Source organism: Miniopterus schreibersii (assembly GCF_964146895.1).
Source record: "Miniopterus schreibersii genome assembly, chromosome: 2".
Taxonomy (NCBI): Eukaryota; Metazoa; Chordata; class Mammalia; order Chiroptera; family Miniopteridae; genus Miniopterus; species Miniopterus schreibersii.
The window spans coordinates 99385326-99406721 of record NC_138102.1 but is presented as its reverse complement, the minus strand read 5'-3'; the positions used below and the strand labels follow the sequence as shown (position 1 = coordinate 99406721).

The window sequence follows — 21396 nt, the reverse complement described above, 5'->3', positions numbered from 1 at the left end:
ATCGCTTCCATATCACACTATATTAAAAATTGAAAAACAAGCAGAAATGTGTTCCTCAATCCTTCTGGCTAGGTTCTAATCCATGGAGCTAGAAAGAGGAATCTAAGAAAGTTGTTTTTAAACCAGAACCTTATAAAGCCGAAAATGACAAAAAAAAAAAAAAAAGACCTTAAAAAAACCCCTCTTTGTCACCTATTTCATGCTTTCACTCAATCAAAACAGTGCTCCTAAATTTGGCATCTTCCAACTTTGCTTTGAATATTTTTCTAAAGGTATCCTGGCTTTCCCCCATGCCTTTCATTTTGATAATCAGGGGGTTTCCTGATCATAACTTGAATTTTTCTCTCAAATTTTTTCTAAATTTCCCCTCCCCTCACTTTTCAATGATGAGAATATCTGAAAAAATGTTTTCCTATTAATTTTAGAAGTCAAGCTGCACAAAAGCACAACCATCCTGCCTCTGTTCCTGTCACACACACCTTTCACATCTAAGGAACACTGATGAATTAGTCTAAAATTCTCAGTTTCTACTCAAAGCCTAGAGATTGAGACCTATTGCTATTTAGCTCTTGATCTCTTCCTGGGGAAGCAGGGAATGATGATGAGACAATGGAGGAATATTAATTTTGGTCTTTTTGAGGAATTTGCTAAGCTGTCTGGTTAGAGAAGATGCTAATACTATAGCAATGAAATATCAGTGATAGTATTTTCAGTTTATACAATGCTCTGCTGTTTTTCAGGTCTGCTCACATTCATTTGATCTAAGATAGTCTATGATGTAGATATCATCTTCATTTCCCACAGAAAGAAACTGAAGCTCGGGATTGTTTAAATGTCTTAACCAGGATCTTCCCAAGTCATCTAACCCACTCTAGGTCCTAACTTTCACCTATAGGCCAATCATTTCCAAATCTATTTCAGATCCCAGACCCCTGCCCTGCAAAAGCCAAACATTTCTGTAAAATTACCTAGGAGTCAATTTCACCTTGGTGTCCCGCAGGCAGGTGGGAATCTGAAGGACAGTCAGCACCAGTGTTCTTCCTCCACTGTTTCCTGTCGCAGGCAATGGCACTATGAGCTACTTGGTAGCTCCAGCCAGGAATGTGGAACCCTGGTGCCAGAGCACAGACAAGACACATAGAAGTATTTGCTATTCGGGTGATTTAATAAGTGAGTGAGTGAGTGGGGGCGAGTCATCCTCAACACTTCCCCCACCCTCAACCAGAAGATTAATTGGTCATAAAGTCCTGCTGTTTCAATATCATAAATCTCTCACAAATCCTTTCCCCCTTTATAATCCCCACCTTGCCTCCCTTGCTGGATTGTGTCAAGGCTAAAATGAAATTAATACACATAAAAGTGTTTTGCAAAGAATAAACCTCTGGGGAAAAAAGAAAGGATGAAGCTCTCTGGACTCTGACTAAACATACCAGTTCCAGTTTGCCTTTTTGCCTATATCATAGCCTTCAAGCAAAGAGATTTTTTTAAAATATGGTTTTATTGATTGTAGACAGAGGGGAAGGGAGAGGGGACAGAGAAATAGAAACATCGATGAGAGAGAAGCATTGATCGGCTGCCTCCTGCACACCCCCTACTGGGGATCCAACCAGCAACCCAAGCATGTGCCCTGACTGGGAATCGAACCAGGGACCTCTTCGTTCATGGGTTGATGCTCAACCACTGAGCAACACCAGCTGGGCCAAGCTAAGAGATTTTTGTTCTTTTCTCTGCAATGGCTTCCAGAGGCCCATGGCTCAGTTTGTGTGCAAATGCCACCCATCGCCATGGAACAGCCCAGCACCTGCTGGTAGTTTCTTACAGGAAAACCCAGCTCCTGAGAAAGCATTCAGGTCCTCTTAAAAGGAGCTGTTATACAGGTTTTATAGCCTCCACAGCACTATTGCAACCTTAGGCATATAGCAGGTGCTTAATAAATGCTTACTGATGGAGAGTTCAGGTCTCCCCATTAGCCTGAGTTTCTCTCAGGACTCTATTCCTTATTCTGCTTATATCAGGAACATTTCTTCCTAAGAGATCTGACAAAGGAAATTAGTATGGATTAGACTACAGGTTGGAATCTCTAAGTTGTCCATTCTATTAAATGTACCAAGTAAACCAGGGTAGGGGTGCGAGACTGAAATAGTCAACTTTTACAAATATATAGTGCTCATAGACATAAACCTAAAACAATGCATAATATTAAGGAAAATGCCTAAAGCACTGCCAATAGCAATCATAGAATAAAGAAAAAGAGCGTATCAATGTGTTCCTCATCTTTATCTGCTATAGCCATCAGTCACCAGGTCTTGTTGCTTCTCTCTAAAATGACTGTACAACAACATGTTTCCTTTCCACACTTTGTTACCATTTCAGTCCTGGCCTTGCATAGTCCATCTACTTCCACTTCCTCAGCTTCTTAAATGGACTCTTGGACCTGGTCAATCCTTACTCTAATGCAGTTGACCCTCAGTCCCAGATTAACTTCCCCAAACACGGATTTCATTGAGCCATCCCGCTGCCCCAAACCTACACCTCCAGGGCCTCCCTAGGATTCATATCCTCAGCCAGATTTGCAAGAAGTTTTAAATCTAGCCTATCCTCTTGTCCCGGCTCTCTGACTCTTCTTCACAGGGGGTGACTGTGGGCTGCCCCTTAAAACCTGGAAAGTTATCATTCACAATTTACATGGTTAAAGCTCTACCCATGGATGTAAGTGGTATGCGTAAATCAAGAAAAGATTTGCTCTGTAGACAGTGACTGAGGAGCTGCGGGTGACCCAACGCTCCAACCAAAACCTGGGAGCAATGTCAGGGAAGTAGGGTTTAAAAACTGATTGCGGGAGACAGGGGTGATGCAGCTGCAGGTGCCTCATCCTGGTTGCGGCCACTACCACTATGCCAGGGACAGTGGAGCTGCCCACTCTGGAAGATCTGAAAGTGCAGGAGGTAAAAGTCACTTTTGCTGGGCTTAAAGCTGTGCCCATCACTAAGGAACTCAGTGCGACAGAGGCAATAAGGAGTTCCGTAGGGAAAAGAAAGACCAGCAGCAGTGTTCAGAGGAAGGTAAGTTTGTCGGCAAGTGCTCACTGGATCCTTCAAGCAAATAAAATCACTGTGCAGAGTCTTTTACAGAACACTCGGCCTGCATCCATTATTTAGGCCTGGTGCTATTTCATTGCAGTGTGGTGAATGTGTGCTGGACAAACTGGGCTGGGTGTGACCTGACCTGAGAGAGCTGTCCAAGGTCACCAAAGTGAAAACAGATCGACCTTTACCAGATAATCCCTATTGCTCAAGATCAAGACCAGAGCCTCACTCTGAGGCAGGAGATCTGAAGCCTGCCAAACATGGTAGCGGCCTTTTCTTCTGGACCAGGTAAAGATGGGCCCATGGCTCACACTCAGTCATTTGCCCAGACAACGGTGCATGAAAACCCACATGTGGTTTGCATGGACTGATAAGAGTTCTTTCTGGGATCACAAACATTAACAAAAAAGTTAATTTATGTGACTTGACAGTTATTGTATACCATTTCCTTGACATTAACAAATTTAAAGGAGAAAAAGTCATTGTGATTTGGCAAGTAGAAGCAAACAAGGAAGCTGGTTTAGAGATAAAGTGTGACTAGAAGGGCTGGCAAAAGAAACCTAAGGAACAAGAAGCAGTGGACAACAGCTATCTGTTAAGTCAACCAGAATGTCTGTCCATGTCTGTTGATAGGGAAACTGACAGTCCGGCTCTGACACCAGTGAACATTGTAGTCATCTAGCAATCCCCTTCACTAGGTCATGAACCCAGAGCAGTCTCCTCACAGCTGTTTCCCAGGGAATGGGCCCTGATCAGCCAGGCCAGCTGCTATTGTAGTTTCCCCTGCAAGTCAATGTGTTTTCTACATGTGTGACTCAGTCTTGCTGAGCTTGGTTAAGGAGAGGCCACTGCTGAGAAACAAAGCCACTTCCACTCCAACAACAATAATAATTAACAAATAAAATAAATCAAATTCCTAAGCCTGAGGAAGAGCTTCAGGACCATGCTGATGTGACCTCACAGTAAACAGTGTGCTCACCTCTTGGGCACAGTCCCTGCATCACTCTGTGCTGAGGTCACCACTGTAAAACCACATGGCAACACTCTCTTCATCTGGATTCCATTTTCTCCCCAGCTGCCCCATCCTTTTGGGCTCTCTAGTCATTTTTCCCTTGTTCTAGAAAGTCTCTTCCACTGTCCATCCTGTTTTCCCCCTATCTCCCTAGAGTCCTCTGTTTTAGGAAGTCACCCCATACGAATGCTCTGGTATATTGGGCATGTGCCCATCGCACCATCTGCACGTGGGTTTGGATGTCTCCACTTGGACGTAATACAGATGACTCAAACTTAATTTGGGCAACACTGACTTTACTTTTCCCTCCTTAAGCCAGTCAATGGTGCCATCATCCAAACAAGCGGCTAAACCAGGCCCGGGAGTGATCCTAAATCCTCTCTCTTGTTCGCGCCCTCCACCTGACCAGTCACCAGACCTCCTCTCTCCGTGGGCCCCTCACATTTGTCTGCTTTGCCTCTCACCAGAGGACCTAGATATTGTTCCCCTAGGCTGCGATGTAGTCTCCGAACTGGTGTCCTGGCTCTACTCCCGTCCTTCTCAAATACACCTTCCAACGTTGATGCTAGAGGGACCTTTTTGAGGTACAACTCTGTCCATGTCATTCTCCTGCTTAAAACAACTTAGTGGGCTCCCTATCTACAGGGTAAAGCCCAACAAGCCATTATGTTGTGCAAATCCACTGACGACTGGACCCCTGGCTTATTTTGCAGCCTCACCTCTTATTTCTTCCCGTCACCCACGGTACACTAACCTTTTCCTAATTAGGTCACATGGCTTCATTCTTCCTGTCTTTGCCCATATCTGAAATTTCCCCTTGTCCATCCCAACCCTCCACATTCTCCTGGAGAATTATTCATTCTTCAGATCCAGCTCACATGTTGCCTCCTCTGAGCAGCCCTTGGTGACCCACTGACGTGGAATCGATCATGCTTTATTCTGTGAGGCCATTGTACGGTTACTCTACACATTCCGGGGCGATGGTTTGTTTTCTGGACCCTCTCTCTTATCGTGACTTCCCAGAAGCAGGAATTGGATCTTACTGTACCTAGCAAAGTGCCTGGTTCAGGGCAATGACACAACAAAGGTTTGTTACACTGAACAGTAACAAGGAACCCATTAGCTTGGCATTGCTCCTGGTTCTGCCACTTGCCAGCTTTCACCTCTCTACACTCCTATTTCCTCAACTGCAAAATGGGAATAACTGTAGTAGGATTTCTGTAAAGATCAAATGAGATAATATAAACAGCACAGTGCCCAGGACTTATAACTTAATAAATGCTAGCCACTGCTATTATTATCCCTCAGGACCTCAGCTTGGCCAACACCTGGATTTCAACTTCATGACACCTTGAAGAGAGACCTGGCTATGCCTAGTAGGAATTTGAACCTGCAGAACTGCAAGCTGACACATGGGTGATGTTTGAAGCCTCTGTTTGTGATAATTTTTGTTACACAGTAATAGAAAACTAATACTTTTTAATGCCTTTAGTATTGAGCAAAACATTAACATCATACTCAATAAATATTCATTGAGAAAACAATAACTGAAATGACTTTACCCAGTAAGATCAAAATGTCAATTGGCCTTCTCCTTTATCAAAATAAAAACAAAATTTTAACAAATATTTTAACTTGAACACCATTTGTCGTGTTCATATTATACATATTTATTAAATTGCTTACAACACAGTATATTCCAGAAGTAATGTTTTTATAAAACAGGAAAAGAATTACTTAAAGCAGAGATGCACCTAGACATATATCTCATATATTCAGGGGCTATATTTTAGTTTTAGGGCACCAAACATCAATTCGTAGGATATTTTACAAACTAAGGTAATCATGAAACAGACAGGCAAAACTTCTTTGCATAAAATGCCATTACAAAGAAGGACTATGTGTGGCAATATTTTCACATCAGTGCAGAAGGCCTTCACAAACAATGCTTTATTGGTTTGTTTCCAAAATTTTTTATTAGAAAAATATGGCAAATGCTCTGTAAGACATAGCCCTGTGGAGAGTCACAGTTCATCTTACCTACTAAAAACTCAAAAGAAGTCATGAAGTGAATCTATCCATTTAATTTTTTTAACATAGCATTTCCCTTATGTATTTACCCCAGAACATTTGCTTTGAGAAACAGGTTGACATCTTACAGGAATGCCATTTGGGAAATGCTGACCTGAACAAGCTCTTCACTTCCCCAGACCAAGAATCAAATAAAAATATTAGTACGGAAAGGGATGTTTCAGAAATTGAATTAATTAAAGATATTCAGGAGCCAGGAAAGTGTTCTCTCTTCTCCTACTGGCTACAGCAACTTTTTTACTATATTTTTTTGTCGATAAATTAGAAAACTGATATTTAACAACTATATAAACAAAATACTTATACAGCAAAATGAATAGCCCAAGGAAATATTTAGAATAGTTTTAGTGATATCACATATTAATTTGTACATTACTGATGTGTATATTTTTCCAAACAAGGTGGTTTCTGTCATCTAATACCTTACAATTTAATGTAGAGAACACTTTGGACTGACAAACTCTTAAAGAAAAAATATTTTTAGTCATCCAGCTGGGCGTGGCTCCAGGATCCAGGAGATCGAGGTTCAGTTCCCAGTCAGGGCACAAGCCTGTGTGCTGGAGGCAGCTGATCAATGATGACTCCTTCATCATTGAGAGTTTCTCTCTCCCTCTCTCTCTCTCTCTCTCTCTTTCTCTCTCTCCTTTCCTCTCTCTGAAATCAATAAAGACATATTTAAGTATACACACACATACACACACACACACACACACATATTTAGTCAAAGTTAATTGCTAAGGAGGCGAATAAAAGAATAGGATAAGATTTTTAGGCTAGGATTCTTGTGCTTTTAAATACTACAAATGCTAGAAGAAATTTCATGTATAAAATATGAAAGTAAATATTTTTAATTGAATTTGAAATAGAGCTGTGATGCAATTCCAAAAAGGAGGAATAGCCTCAGGATCCTATCAAAAAAAATTTTTTTAATGATTTTAGAGATGCAGAGAGGGAGGGAAACATAGATTTGTTTTTCCACTCATTTATGCATTCATTGGTTGCTTCTTGTATGTGCCCTGACTGGGGGCTGAACCTGCAACCTAAGCGTATGGGGATGATGCTCTAACCAAATGAGCTACTGGCCAGGGCCCCTATCCAAATTTTTTCTCTAGTTCAGTGGTTCTCAAACATTAGCAGGCTTTGCAAAGCAGATTGCAGGGTCCCAATCCCAGAGTCTCTGATGCAGAGGTCTGGGCTGGGGCCCAACAATCTGCATTTCTAGCAAGTTTCCAGGTGATGCTATTTTGAGAACCACTGAGAATCCAGTTCTTGGAAAAGTTTCAAAGGTGGTTTCCATGTGCACCAATCTCTGTGATCCTCTCTGGCTCTACAGTTCTGTGTTTTGGGATTTTGTTCTGGCTCTGCATCTCAAACCCTTTGTTGTTCTCTCTACATGCATCTCTGCACTCAGGAGCAAAATCAGAATGCTTGGAGAGTAAAGGTGGAAGACAGAAACTTAATTAGTTTTACAAATGATCAGCAGAATTTACAGGAGAAAGCTGGCACATGTAATTATAGGTTCTCACTCATCTTCGTTCCAACCTTCTCCCAGTAGCTGGAAAAATGCAGAGTTGACTGAGTTGACTTTAGTGTAAGTAGTGAATGCTCAGTAGTCTGCAACTACCATATAACTATATCCACCTTCTTTTCCCATTTCCCTCTTCATTGGTTTAATTGTCTGTGATTTTAAGACCCAATTTAGAATCAGCTATAAAAGGGTTCTGGTAGAACAGCCAAGAGCAGGATCTTCTGGAGTCAGATGGATTCGAGTCTTGCCCATGTCATTTAGTTGCTGAAGAATGCTGGGAGAGTTCTTTAATATTTCTTAACCTCAGTTCCCTTTTCTATAAAATAGGAAACAGTACCTTGTACATATCATTGTTGTTAGGCGCCAACAAGAAAATGCACAAAAAGCACTTAGCACAGTGCTGAGAACAGAGTAAGGGGTCAACAAATTGCATACAACTCTGACGGCTAACAAAAATGCCATGCAAGTCCTAAAACAAGTGTAAATTCATTTCAATGCTTGAGAAGCAAGAATTATACTATACTATTTGTCAATGAAACAGCTAGAGATGTCACATTAACTTAGATGCCACGCTCATGAACTACCTTTAATAAGTACCAAATACTATCAAATATGAGACCTCTGATTCTAAGATGCACTGAGAAAAAATGCTGCCAATTAAACTATGATGCTTTCTTATCACTCACAAGTTTTTAATTTATACTTTAAAAAATCACTTTTACACTTAGCTTTTTAAAACATTTATTACTTTTGCAAACATAAAAAGAGAAACATAGGCAAAATACATTGATTTAAAATATTCCTAAGTTGTATTCACATTCAGAGGCCCAGACTTTTGAATCTACCGTTTGACTCAGAGTCCTTGTCACTGCTTACTCACTCAGTGTCATCATTTGTCCCATCAAGGGCACTGGCGATGTAGTCGTTCTTAAGAGAATCCACAAATACGCAAGGCTCCTGGGACTGGGCTCTCTATTGTCGATTTTTTATTCTTGCTGTGAGACTATTTCTCAGCACGTAAGGACTTACCATCTTCTCCACTCCCTTTCCCATAAACACTTGGTTCCTAGGGGTTAAAAGAGTACTTTGCTCTTCCTTCTGGGATATTATTGTAAGCAACAGATAGCCATTTTCCAGGTCTAAACACTGGTGCATTTGATGTTCATGAACATGCAGGCAATGACAAGTGTGGCCTGGCCAGCAAATTACGGGACAGTCTCACTTAGATATATTTTGATCTCAGCTGCTGTTAATAAGCCAACCAAGCCCCAAAATGACCCTTGCTGGAGTTCAGCTCTGTTTGGTCATTTGCAGAAAACACAGTGTTATTATTAATAGCCTTTGCATTGTACTTATTTGTTTTCCATAACAGCTTGACATAAAATTCACATACCATACAATTTATAGTGTAAAATTCTATGGTTTTTAGTATATTCACAGAGAATTCCAATAAATCAATTTTAGAACTCCATTACCCCCAAAATAAATCCTGGACCCATTAGCATCCATTACTCCCCCAAACTCTTAGTCCGTCAAACAATTAATCTACTTTTCATCTTTACGGATTTGCCTATTCTGGATATTTCATGTAAATGGAATCACAATATGTGGCCTTTCATGACTGGCTTCTTTCACTTGCCACAATATTTTCATTCATGTTGCAGCGTGTATCATTTCTTCATGCACTTTTATTTTGAATAATAATCAATTGTATGGATATGCCACATTTTATCCATTTATCAGTTGATGGACACTTAAAATGTTTCCACTTTTTGACTATTATGAATAATGCTGCTGTGAACATTCATGTCCAAGTTTTTGAGCAGAGGTATGTTTTCATTTCACTTGGGCACATAGCTAGGAGCAGGACTGCTGGGTCATTTGACAACTGTGTTTAACTGAGGAACTGACAGTTTGTTTTCCAAAACAGCTGTACCATTTTAAAGTTCTGCCAGCAATATATGAGGTTTCCAATTTCTCCATGTCCTTGTCAACGTTTGTTATTATGTCTTTTTGATTATGGCCATCCAAGTGGGTGTAAACTGATAACTCATTGTGACCATTATATCTATTTTGAAAGTACTTTCATGCCCTGGCCAGTGTGGCTAAGTTGGTTGAGCGTTGTCTCATGCACCAAAAGGTCACTGGTTTGATTCCCAGTCAGGGCACAGGCTTGGGTTGTGGGCTGGATCCCAAGAAGGGGGTATTCAGGGGGTAGGTGATGGATGTTTCTCTCTCACATCAATGTTTCTCTCTCTCCCCTGCTCCCTTCTTCTCTCTTTAAAATCAATAAAAGCATATTTTTTATAAAAGAAAAGAAAGTGCTTTCACTTGAATTTTCTCATTTGATCTGACAACATCTGTCGATGTTCCTTATTCACAGTCAAGGAAGCAAACACAGACAGATCGACTAACTTGCTCAGGATAGCTGTTAGTGACAGCACGTCAACTAAAGTGCCTCTAGGTTCTGGGATCACTGCTCCTCACTGCACCAAGCTATTCTAACCTAAGCATAGCTACCACTACAGAGTGAGATCAAGAATGACGATTACGGGTAAGATGGGGAGGGTGGGAAGCTGGTGCAGAATATAGTCCTGGCATTCTACTTTAGAAATGCAGTGCTGGTACTGGCTTTCACAAGACAGCTTCAGCTAGTGAACTGTATTGACCTGCAATGGCTCAGTAAGATGAGTCTGATTTTAGGAAAAGGCCCAGGGATAGCTTGGGAGGTATAGAGGCAAAAAAGTCTACCGCTTGCAACAAAGTCTACAGTTTTGCCTTCACAGCCTATGTAGTAAAAGGCTGCACAATCCAGGTTAGTCTTTTTTCTGGCACATCTGTTCTTGGAATTATAACATTGAGGAAGAAGAATATTCTAGGTCGGACTACCTCCCAGTAGGTATAGTGGACATTAGCTTCAGTCAGTAAGTAGGATTCTTTACTTTTCGTGTTCATGAACTGAGATAATGAAATAATTTTTGCTTACACTTACATTTTCTATTCATAAACTATCTCCTTTATGTGAAAAAAAAAATCAGTATTTTATGAAATACTCTCCTGAGAGGTCAAGTGCTACAGTACTTTTTCTAATCAGAGAAAATCTGCATGCTAAATCTGCATGTTCCCAGCTGAGCAAGGGAAAAGGCCTTTAAAGGAAGCTTTCCTACCTCGCTAGTAAAGCCAACTTCTAATCACTGGACCAAGAAACTTTACTGGATTTACAGAGTGCAACAGGTTGACTGGCATGTGGTGTATCTATTGAAGCCAAACTTTTTTTCCAGGATGTCCCAAAGATGTGTTACATTCTCCGTATGAGAACAACAAAATGATGTTATTGATAAGCTAGTCTCTGCAAATACTGGTGTGGTTAAAAGGACTGGTGTTCTTTGCACATCTGAGACATTAGTTGTTATTCTAATCATGTTGACAGCAGCTGCCACATGCAGCACCTGGTACTGCTATTGTTTTTGTTGTGTTTTTTTTTCAAAAACTGTAAGGCAGTATATAACAATATTAAATAATCTATGTCTAACAATTCTTAATTATATTTTGCTTCCAAACCCTTGTCTACAAGTTAACTCATATAGTTGTAATCAATGTGTGTATACTATTTTGTATTTTTCCTTATTAATCTAGCATAATATTCTAAAACTTTCTACTTTTATGGTTTTCATAGATATTTTAGTGGCTGTATAAGAGTCTGTCCTAATCTGCTAAGCCTTTTCCTGGACACAAAGGTGGCTTCTAGGTGACATCCTCGAAATAAAGTCTTCTGCTCCTTTTCATGATTTCATTGGGGTCCATACTCATACAAGAAAATATAGTTATTGAATACCTATCGTATACCATGCACTTGATGTGAATGAGTCATTATTTCTCTAACTCTGTGACATAGTATTTTTTAAATTCCCATTGTGCAGATAAGAAATGAAGACTGGAGATTAAAGATGGCGGCAGACTAGGTGGAAGCTACACTGACACTCTCTGGGGACCAAACTGGATTTATAACTAAAATACAGAAAAACCATCATGAATAATCAACTGCAAATGAAGACAAGCTGGAGAGCAACCTCATAACCAAGGAGGAAAAGCAGAGAGTGCACAGAGACTGGTAGGAAGTGCGGAGGAGGGAGAGGGCTTGGTTGGGCTTCCATGGGCAGCAGCTGAAGGTCCAGAGGGATATCTCAGCTGTGGGGGGATCCTAAACCCAAAGTTGGGCTTCCCAGCCAAGAGCACCAGACCTGAGAAAGGTGTCCACATAACATCTGGCTGTGAAAAGTGCTGGGATTCTGTCTGCCAGGGAGAGGCAGCTGGAAATGCAGGCACCCGCTTAAAGAGCCTACACACAGTGTCGTGCAGCTACTCACCCTGGGCTCCAGAAGAGGGAGGGCAGAGTAGACTGGAGCTGTGTGAGGACAACCTAGGGTTGTGGGCTTTGGAGATTGAGATTAGAAGGCACGCATCTGGATTCCTGTACTGAGTCATTCCCTCATACAGCAGAAGACATCTTACTCAGGCAGATAATTTGCTACTTATGCCTGGGAGAGGAAGCAATTGCCCCACCCTGCTGGAAAACCTCTCACCATTCCCAGAGGACTTTCTACAGCCTGAGGCTCATAAAGAGAATCAGATTAATCAGCCTGCAGACAGAGGCAGACCTCAGAGTGCTTTGAGTCTTTGCCTGATCTGCTTTGGGACCCGGGCCTTGGAAAAGCAGACTTTGGTGTGCATATTGGTCTTGTCCAACCACACCCAGCCCAAGCATAGGAAACCTCAGGCCAAGGGTTGTTGAAAGCTCCAAATAGGGTACTCAGGGCCAGTCACAAACTATATCTGACACTGGCCTGCACCAGAGATCCTCCAAAAAGACTGAGAGTCCTAGGAGATCTAAATAATACATAGAAACAAACACAAACAGACACCCAAAATGGGGAGATAAAAAACAAGCCCCAAATGAAAGAACAAGAGAAGTCTCCAGAAAAAGAGCTAAATGAAATGGAGACAATCTATCAGATATAGAGTTCAGAATACTGATTGTTAGGATGCTCAACAGCATGAAAAAAAGATATGGAAACTATGAAGAAAATTAAGAATGACATAGCAGAAATAAAGAATACATTAGAAGGAATAAACAGCAGATTAGAGGAAGCTGAGGATCAGATCAGCAAATAAGAAGACAGGGTAGAAAAAAAATCACTCAATCAGAGACCCAAAAAGAAAAACAATTAAAAAACAGGAGGACAGTCTACAAAAGCTCTGGGACAACATGAAATGTAACAATATTCACATTATAAGAATGCCAGAAGAGTTTGAAAGTAAGCAAGGTTAGAGAACTTGTTTGAAGAAATAAAGGCAGAAAACTTCCTTAACCTGGTCAAGGAAAAAGCCACACAAGTTCAGGAGGCACAGAGAGTCCCAAGCAAGAAGAATCCAAAGAGGCCCACACTCAGACACATCATAATTAAAATGCCAAGAATTCTAGACAAAGAGAGAATCTTAAAGGAAGCTAGAGAAAAGCAAGCTGTTATCTACAAAGGAGCTCCCATAAGGCTGTCAGCTGACTTCTCATCAGAAACTCTACAGGCCAGGAGGGAATGGCATGAAGTATTCAAAGAAATGAAAAGCAAGGATCTGAAACCAAGACTACTCTATCCAGCAAGACTATCATTCAAGATAGATGGTGAAATAAAGAGCTTCCCAGACAAGAAAAGGCTAAAGGAGTTTATCACCACCAAACCAGCATTGCAGGAAATGTTAAAGGCACAGCTATAATTAGAAGTAGAAATAGAGAAAGAGAAACATAAGCACAACAAATTGAAATGAGAATAGATAAGTATCTATCAATAATAACCTTATATGTAAATGAATATTAAATGCTCCAATAAAAAGACAGGGTGGCTGAATGGATAAGAAAACATGACTCAAATATAAGCTGTCTACAAGGGACCCACCTCAAAACAAAAGACTCACACAGGATGAGAGTAAAGGTATGGAAAATAATTTTCCATGCAAATAGAAAAGAAGAGAAAAGCTGGGGTAGTAATACTCATATCAGACAAAATAGGCTTCAAAATGAAGACCATAATGAGAGAAAAGAAAGGTCACTACATAATACTAAAGGAATTGACACAACAAAAGGATATAACCCTTATAAACATATATGCACCCAATATAGGAGCACCTAAATTTATTAAAAAAAAAACTTCTAGAGGACTTTAAGGGAGAGATCAACAGCAATACAGTTATACTAGGGGAATTTAACACCCCACTGATTTCATGGGATAGGTCTTCCAGACAAAAAAATCAACAAGGAAACAGTTATCTTAAATGCCACACTAGATCAGATGGATTTAATTGATATTTACAGAACATTCCACCTGAAAGCTGCAGAATATACATTCTTTTCAAGTGCACATCAGTAGATGAGTGGATAAAAAAGCTGTGGTACATTTACGCATGGAATACTATGCAGCTATAAAAAAGAAGGATCACTTATCCTTTGGGACAGCATAGAGGAAACTGGAGAGTATTATGCTTAGCGAAACAAACCAGTCAGAGAAAGACAAGTATCACATGATGTCACTCATATGTGGAATGTAATAAACAAAATAAACTGATGAACAAAATAGATCCAGAGACATAGAAACATGGAACAGACTGTGGGATCTCAGAGGGAAGGTGGGGGTGGGGGAGTGGGTGGGGAGAGATTAATCAAGGAACTTGCATGTCTATAAGCATAACCCATGGACACAGACATTGTTATGGGGAAAGCCTGGGAGTGGGGTGGATGCAGGGTGGAGGGAATCAATGGGAGAAAAAAGGGGACATCTGTAATACTTTCAACAATAAAGATAAATTTAAACAATAAAAAATAAATAAGTAAATAAAATGTAAAATCTATCAAAAAAAGAAGAAAAAGAAATAAAGACTGAGAGAGGCTACACCATTGAATTTAAATATCTCAGATTTCTCATCTATAAAATAGAGGTAATAATAGTAACTACCTCACAGGGCTGTTGGGAGATAACAGCTGTAAAGCACCTAGTGGTGCTTGGTACATGGTAAGACCTCAATCCACATGAACAGGGAGAACGACCATCACTGCCAATCACTTTCCCCCAAAAAATAACCAGGAAGGGGAATGGTCCACCTGACACCAATTCTCATGCCTTGTCCATGACACCACAGGCTTTCTGTGGGAGGGAGGGCTAGGTCAAAGATATCTTTATTTTCTTGCTATTTTCCACAATTGTTCTAACAATTTAGCAGCACCTGGCACTGTTTTGTCTCAGCTGCTCAGAGCACAATCAGCCTGAATTCTTTGCCCCCACGAGCCACTAATTTATTATTTTGATGTTTTCAACACGTCCTGCTAATGGTCTTTTTCTTTGCATCCCACAGCCAGGCAGGATCCTTGGCCAGGTGGGTGAAGAAATGGGACAATAGCTTGCATTTTTCATAAGTGGCCTGGGTAGTTAGATGCTGGCAGCTCAAGGATCCCGATCAGAACAAGGTCCCCACTAATGAGCCTTCTCTCTCTCCAGGGAGGCAGGGGAGAAAGCTGGGAATAGGACCCTGACTGGAGAGGAAGTTGTTGGGACCCAGGAGTTAGGTCTGTTGGCTCCTATTGGCCAGAAGTGAAGCTTCAGTTCTGAGAGATGCTTCAGGGAGAAAAAGTGCTGGCCCGAGGCAGGAGAATGAAGAAAGCCTTCAACCTACTCTCACCTCCCCTTCAACTAATTGAGAATGGAACTGCTTCCCCTTCCCTCTCTCCCCTTCTCTCTCGGGGATGACAAGGGCCTTGGAGACCCTGTAACTGGATAGGTAAAACCTAGGGACTGGGTGAGAGCTCCCATAATACCTCTTCACACCTTCCTCAGATGTTTGCTAGCCTGCAATGACTGGGGGGCTTGCTTCCCCCACCCCGTGACTGTCAGAGTCAGTGTCACCTGGTAGCATGCAGGGCTCCCTTAAGTACAAATGAAATAGAGCTTGATTCACTATGATATAAAGAGATGGGAAAGGAGGTAGGTAAGCTGCCCTTTACTAAGCCAGACATGTGCTGCCTTTTCCATATTCATTCATTTTTAATTTTTTTAATAGATTTTTAAAAATCCTCACCTGAGAATATGTTTATTGATTTTAGAGAGAGGAAGAGAGAGAGGAGAGAGAGAAACATCGATTGGTTGTCTTCCCTACATGCCCTGCCAGGTATCGAACCTACAACCTAGGTATGTGACCTGACCAGGAATCGAACCCACAATCTTTTTGGTGTACAGGATTAGGCTCCAACCAAACCAACTGAGCCCCCAGCCTGGCCCATATGTTATTTCACGTTCACAACAAGACTGTAAGGCAGTATTCTCACTCACCCAAAAGCCAATCAAGACTTAAAAGTAACTTTCCCGAGGCCACATAGCCAAATATTTGGCGAAGCCAAGGTTCAAAGTCAAATATGTCTAATTATGAAAACTGTGTTCTTTCTCTTTTTTAGAATGCCGTCCATAGCCCCCAAACCTCCCCACTCTACCTGATACATAAAATATTTAAAAAAGCAAAGCAGGTGTTAATTATTTTAAAATTTTATTTAAAGTTGAGAACAACTGTTTAAAGAAGCCTGTCAGTGGATTTATGTGCTCTGGTAAAATTACACTGGAAAAGGCAGACACTTTTACTGCATGCTGTCCTCATGTGGTCTTAACAACCTGATCCCCACAGGGAACTCCATGTGCTGTAGCTCCAGTGACCAGCAGCTCATTTCCCAGACTGTTTTCTGCATAAAACTTTTGACTCAGGGCTCCTGTCACCAGCAAAATATGAATGTAAATTGTCTTTTCTCAGGTGTGGGGGATGGGTGAGGTGGGTGATCTTGAACCATTTGCTCTTTTTCATGGCCAACCACAAACTAATTAGGAAAGTCAGAAGGGTGGGATAAAGGAAATATGGGGTTTTCAGCTAAGAGTCCTTCCCTTTTTAGGAAAATAAAGAAGATAACTACTGTGGTGGGGGAGGGTAAGGTCACTTTTACTCATGAAGTACTGACTTATTACATCCTTGCTTTGTCAGAGTCTATACATAAACTCTAGAGGTAACACTCGTGCCACAGGTTGACCAAAAGGCTAAGTGCCTATGTTATATACATATTTGCTTGATTAAAAAAAGAGAAACTGAACTAGTTGTAAATGCAGGATGTCTGGAGTAGACATAAACTCCCAAGACATGAAGTCCACGGGGAAAAATCTGATAAGTATTTAAAAAAGTGAGAACCACCGGACCCACCTTCGAAACTGCAACAGAACCAGGGGAAATGTCCTCCACGGACATTTGTGTGAAGCTGACTTGTTTTTGGAAGCCCTGAGTGGTCAGGACTACTACTATTTCATAAGCAGGTGTCTCTGCATCGTGAGATGGAGATGACAGTAAAGCATCCTAAATGGTGAACAAGGCCATGGTGTACAAGTTCTTCGCACGGTCCCTGTCACAAGGCACCCTGGAAGCCAGTCTATCTGCCTCCCCAGGTGACAGTCCCTGCTCAGACAGGCTTGTGCTTCTATCAAGGCTCCTGGTTCTAAAAGAGGGAAATAATGTGTATTGGGACAAATGTTATAGTTCACATATGCTGGGGGACAGATGCCCTATGACAACTAAGGAGGCCAAATGTGACTGAACTATTACTGGTTGCAAAGATATCAGAACACTCTTTCTGCACTGCAGGCCCTAACTACATTTTCCCACATCTACAGTTTCTTTACAGAGGTTTGAAACATGGCCATTTCAAGCACTGAGTCTGAAACGGGGTTTCATGAAATCCCTTAGGTATAGGAGGCACTGTGAGGTGATGGATACAGTATTGATAAACTGGCACTGGCTTCTCCAGATGCCGAATCAACATCATGCCAGGTCTCTGTGGGAAGAAGTACACGGAGAATATGGACAAGATTTCCATGGTTTCCAAACAAGCTGAACTGGAAAAGGTGGCCCGTTTCAGCCAGATGAGGGCCTCAGGGATGCTGAATCAGCAGCCATACAAGTACTGGTTTCTGTGCATGGTGATGTACCAGCATCCGGCTCTCCCCTACCCTCCCACCATGATGGCCAAAAACAAAACCATAAATGTACTACATCACACCATCTCCTCTGTCCCTTCTTCTTCAATGCTCTCTCCTGGACCCCATTTCCAAACACATTCATACATCCCTCCTACCACTTAACCAAGGTTAAAATTCTAGGCCAGCCTTCCTGTTGGATCTGCAGAACGTGCATTAATTTCCAAACAGGCTGTGGCAATAAAGAGGTGCTCATGATCAGTCAATGAAAAATTCAGATGAAACAATGAGATCCATTTTTCATATATCAAATTGACAAACATTTTAAGAATAATAATTGCAATATAGGTGAAGGTGTGTGTGGGAAAGGAGCTCATACAATCACTGCTGGTAGGAATGTGAAGTAGTGCAGCAAGATAATTATTATCCATGTAGCTATCTTTTGACCAACTCTAATTCCACTTGTAAGAATTTAACCTACAGATCGCCTTAATGAAATGGGAAAAAAATATATGTAAAAATATTTTTGCAGCACTGAGAGCAATAGCAAAAATTATATTGATAGGGGAATAGTGAAATAAATTATGATATACCTATCAAGTAGAATATTATGTGTTTCTTAAAAAGGATGTAGTATATATAAACTATGGCATGAAGATATATTTATTGATATATATGATATGGTCTTATTTGTCTAACAAAAATACACATGCATATTTGCATACGCAGAGAAGTTTTAAAGACCATACACTGAACCATTTCCATTTTGGGGGAGTGGGAGTTGAGGGTAGGGGTCAGAATGGGGACTTTAAGTTTTTACTTTACAAACTTCATTATTGTTTGAATATTTTAGACCAGCTTAAATTGCTATTATAATTTTAAATATTACAATGAATGATGGCATATTCTATGAGGGGTGCCCTGAGCCCACTGGTTAAAGCTGATGATAAAGGGAAAAGGAGAACAGGTTTCAACTAAGATGAGTCTGTCAGGAAAGAAAAAGGTATATTTTCACACAGAAACCCCAGGTACAGTGGTTGTTCCACAGCTACAGGAACATATGGTTTGAAGATGCAGAGCACTTGCGCTGAAAGTGATTCTCATAACAATCACTAACTACCAAGAGGGTCTAGTAATGTGTCCACAATTACCGTGCTGGGTGATACACACACATGCATGTATGTATATATGGTTACATTTTTTTCCTGAATATAAAATTCACACATGCCCATCAGAAAAACAGAAAAATTTACAAAACAGAAATTTGAAGTCCATAATTCTGACTTCCAGAAGTAACTACTAGAGCCATCTTTATGCTACTACAGCATTTCTTTATGCATGTCCAAAATACTATATATTTTAAAATATGGAATCATGACTTTACAACTTGTTTTTTCCCCAATAATAGTATTCAAGTACCTTTCCATATCAGTTGATCTAGGTCCATCTGTTTTTTTTTAATAGCTGTGTAGTATTCTATACTATTGATACATAATTTTTTAAAAAAATCAAAAACTATGACTAAGAGTTCAATCAACTGCCCATGCACATAAATCTTTGCACATGTGTACTTAGAGAGATACATTCTTAGAAATAGAAGATAGCTTGATTGAAGGGACATATATAGGTATCCCCCACTTTTTGAAAGTTTGCTTTACATCACTTCACTTTTACAAAAGACCTACCTTAGTACCTGTTTTCCCTAGTTGAAAGACATCTAAAGAGGACTTTCGCTTTTATGACAAAAGGTACAAAGCGAAAACAGCGTGCAGCGTTCGTTTGGCAGGGAGTCACTGTTGTGGCATTGATTTCCTCTCAGGATACTAGGACTCAAACTTTTCCCCAACTTTTTCCTTACAACACACTTTTCTTTTCCTAACTTCCTAATATGAAGATTTTAAAAAACTGAGTCAGCATTCAGTATTTATATTAGCATATGAACATGTACATACTGTTCACTGTAGCAGACCATCATGACCTTTCCTTTCTTGTACATCTTTGTGTTGCTACAGTTAGTAGCTATCTTTTTTCTTTTCATTGGCTTAGATTTCTATGTGCCATCACCATTTATCACCCTACTATCCAAAAGCACTGTAAACCTCCTCTCACCCCTCAGGCTATTTCTCAGCAGTGTTCCTTTTGGACCCCTGGTCCTCCTTGGGCCCCTGTCCAGGCTGCACAGATTTATGGCTGGCATTCTGCATGGCCATGGTTTGGGACTTTGTACCATCATTTTGGAGATTGTCTTCTTTTCTGCTTCCTGGTACTCTGTCTTCCCTGTTCTCCTGTATATCTTCTAGAAACCTCCAGTGAAAGGGTGCATGGACAGTGAATTTTTTTTGAGACTGTTTTATGAAATATCTTTATTTTACCTCCTCACTTGGAAATAATTTTTCCTCAAAATGTTATGGGCGTTTCTCCATTGTACTGAGGGTTCCAACAGTACTTTTAAGAAGTCTTAAGTTATTTTCTAGCTTGATTCTTTTATCTTTCCACCTCACCCAGCCACACTCAAAGCTTTTAGGATCTCCTCTTTATCTCTGGTTCTAAGTTTCACTATAATGTATTTGGGTATGGAACTTTTAGAAATGTAAGCTTTTTATTAAAAAAAATATGCTATTCTTCAATAAATATATGCAAATCGTAAATATCATTTGCTGAACTTTACAAAATGAACATACTGGGTAATTAGTACCTAGGTTAAGAAACAGAATACTACCAAGAGCCTGCCTCCAGCCACTACCTGCCCCTAGTGGTAACCACTGTCCTAATTCCCAACATCGTAGCTCAATTTGCCTGGTTTTTAATTTTTATAGAAATGACACTGTATACTATGCACTTTTTTGCTACTGGTCTCTTTCAAGCACCATTAAGTTTGTGAGATTCACCCATGTCAATTGCATGTAAGGGTAATTCATTCATTTTCCTTCCACTATATTAACACATTACAATTAATTAATCCAACTCTAGTGCTGGTGGACTTGATTGTTTACAGTTTGGGGCTATTACAGACAGCGTTGTCACCAACATTTCTGCACAAGGCCTTTGCTGAGCAGACGTATCACTTCTGCTAGCTGCTGTGTGACACACTTTTTCAGCTTAAGACTCAGTGAGCCTTTTTGATCTGAATATTTACTTTTTTCAGTTTAGAGAAATTCTTGGATTTCTTCTTTTTTGTTGTTTCCATTTAGTCTTACTTTCTGGAATCTATTAATCACCAGTATTGATCCTCTAATGCTCCAAACTTCTCTCTCATATCTTCTTTTGGGTTATTTTCTGGAAGAGCATTTCAACTTTGTCTTTCGATACTTCTGCTTTTTAAAATCTTGTAATATTTTTAATCTCTAAGAGATTAAAACATTTTTCTCCTGATTTTTAAAATAGTATCTTGATCTTGTTTTATTGTTGCAATATCTTCTCGCATTTTTTAATGTTTTTCTTCTACTGTCTGTAATACCTTGGCCTCAGCTCCTTTTTCGTTTTTCTGTTTGTATTTTTCTCCCTTTCGGCCGGCAGCTTCCCTGAAATGTAGGGCGCCCCATGGCTGCCTCATCATGTTCGGAGCGAGGCACTGAAACCTGACTAAGAGGAGAGCTCATGTGGGGAGGGAGGGCTGCCTGTAGGCGACAGGCA

At 40.5% G+C, this 21396-nt stretch overlaps 1 long non-coding RNA gene and 1 pseudogene across 2 annotated transcripts in view; one reads left to right on the top strand and one right to left on the bottom strand.

The window, feature by feature from the left end:
* Positions 1–21396, bottom strand: part of LOC308553664 — a 107353-nt gene that overhangs the window by 30332 nt on the left and 55625 nt on the right. The window lies entirely within an intron of this gene.
* On the top strand, positions 2895–17928 carry LOC308553557 (NADH dehydrogenase [ubiquinone] 1 alpha subcomplex subunit 8 pseudogene; annotated as a pseudogene). The gene is made up of 2 exons: positions 2895–3374; positions 17595–17928. The product of its transcript is annotated as an NADH dehydrogenase [ubiquinone] 1 alpha subcomplex subunit 8 pseudogene (transcript).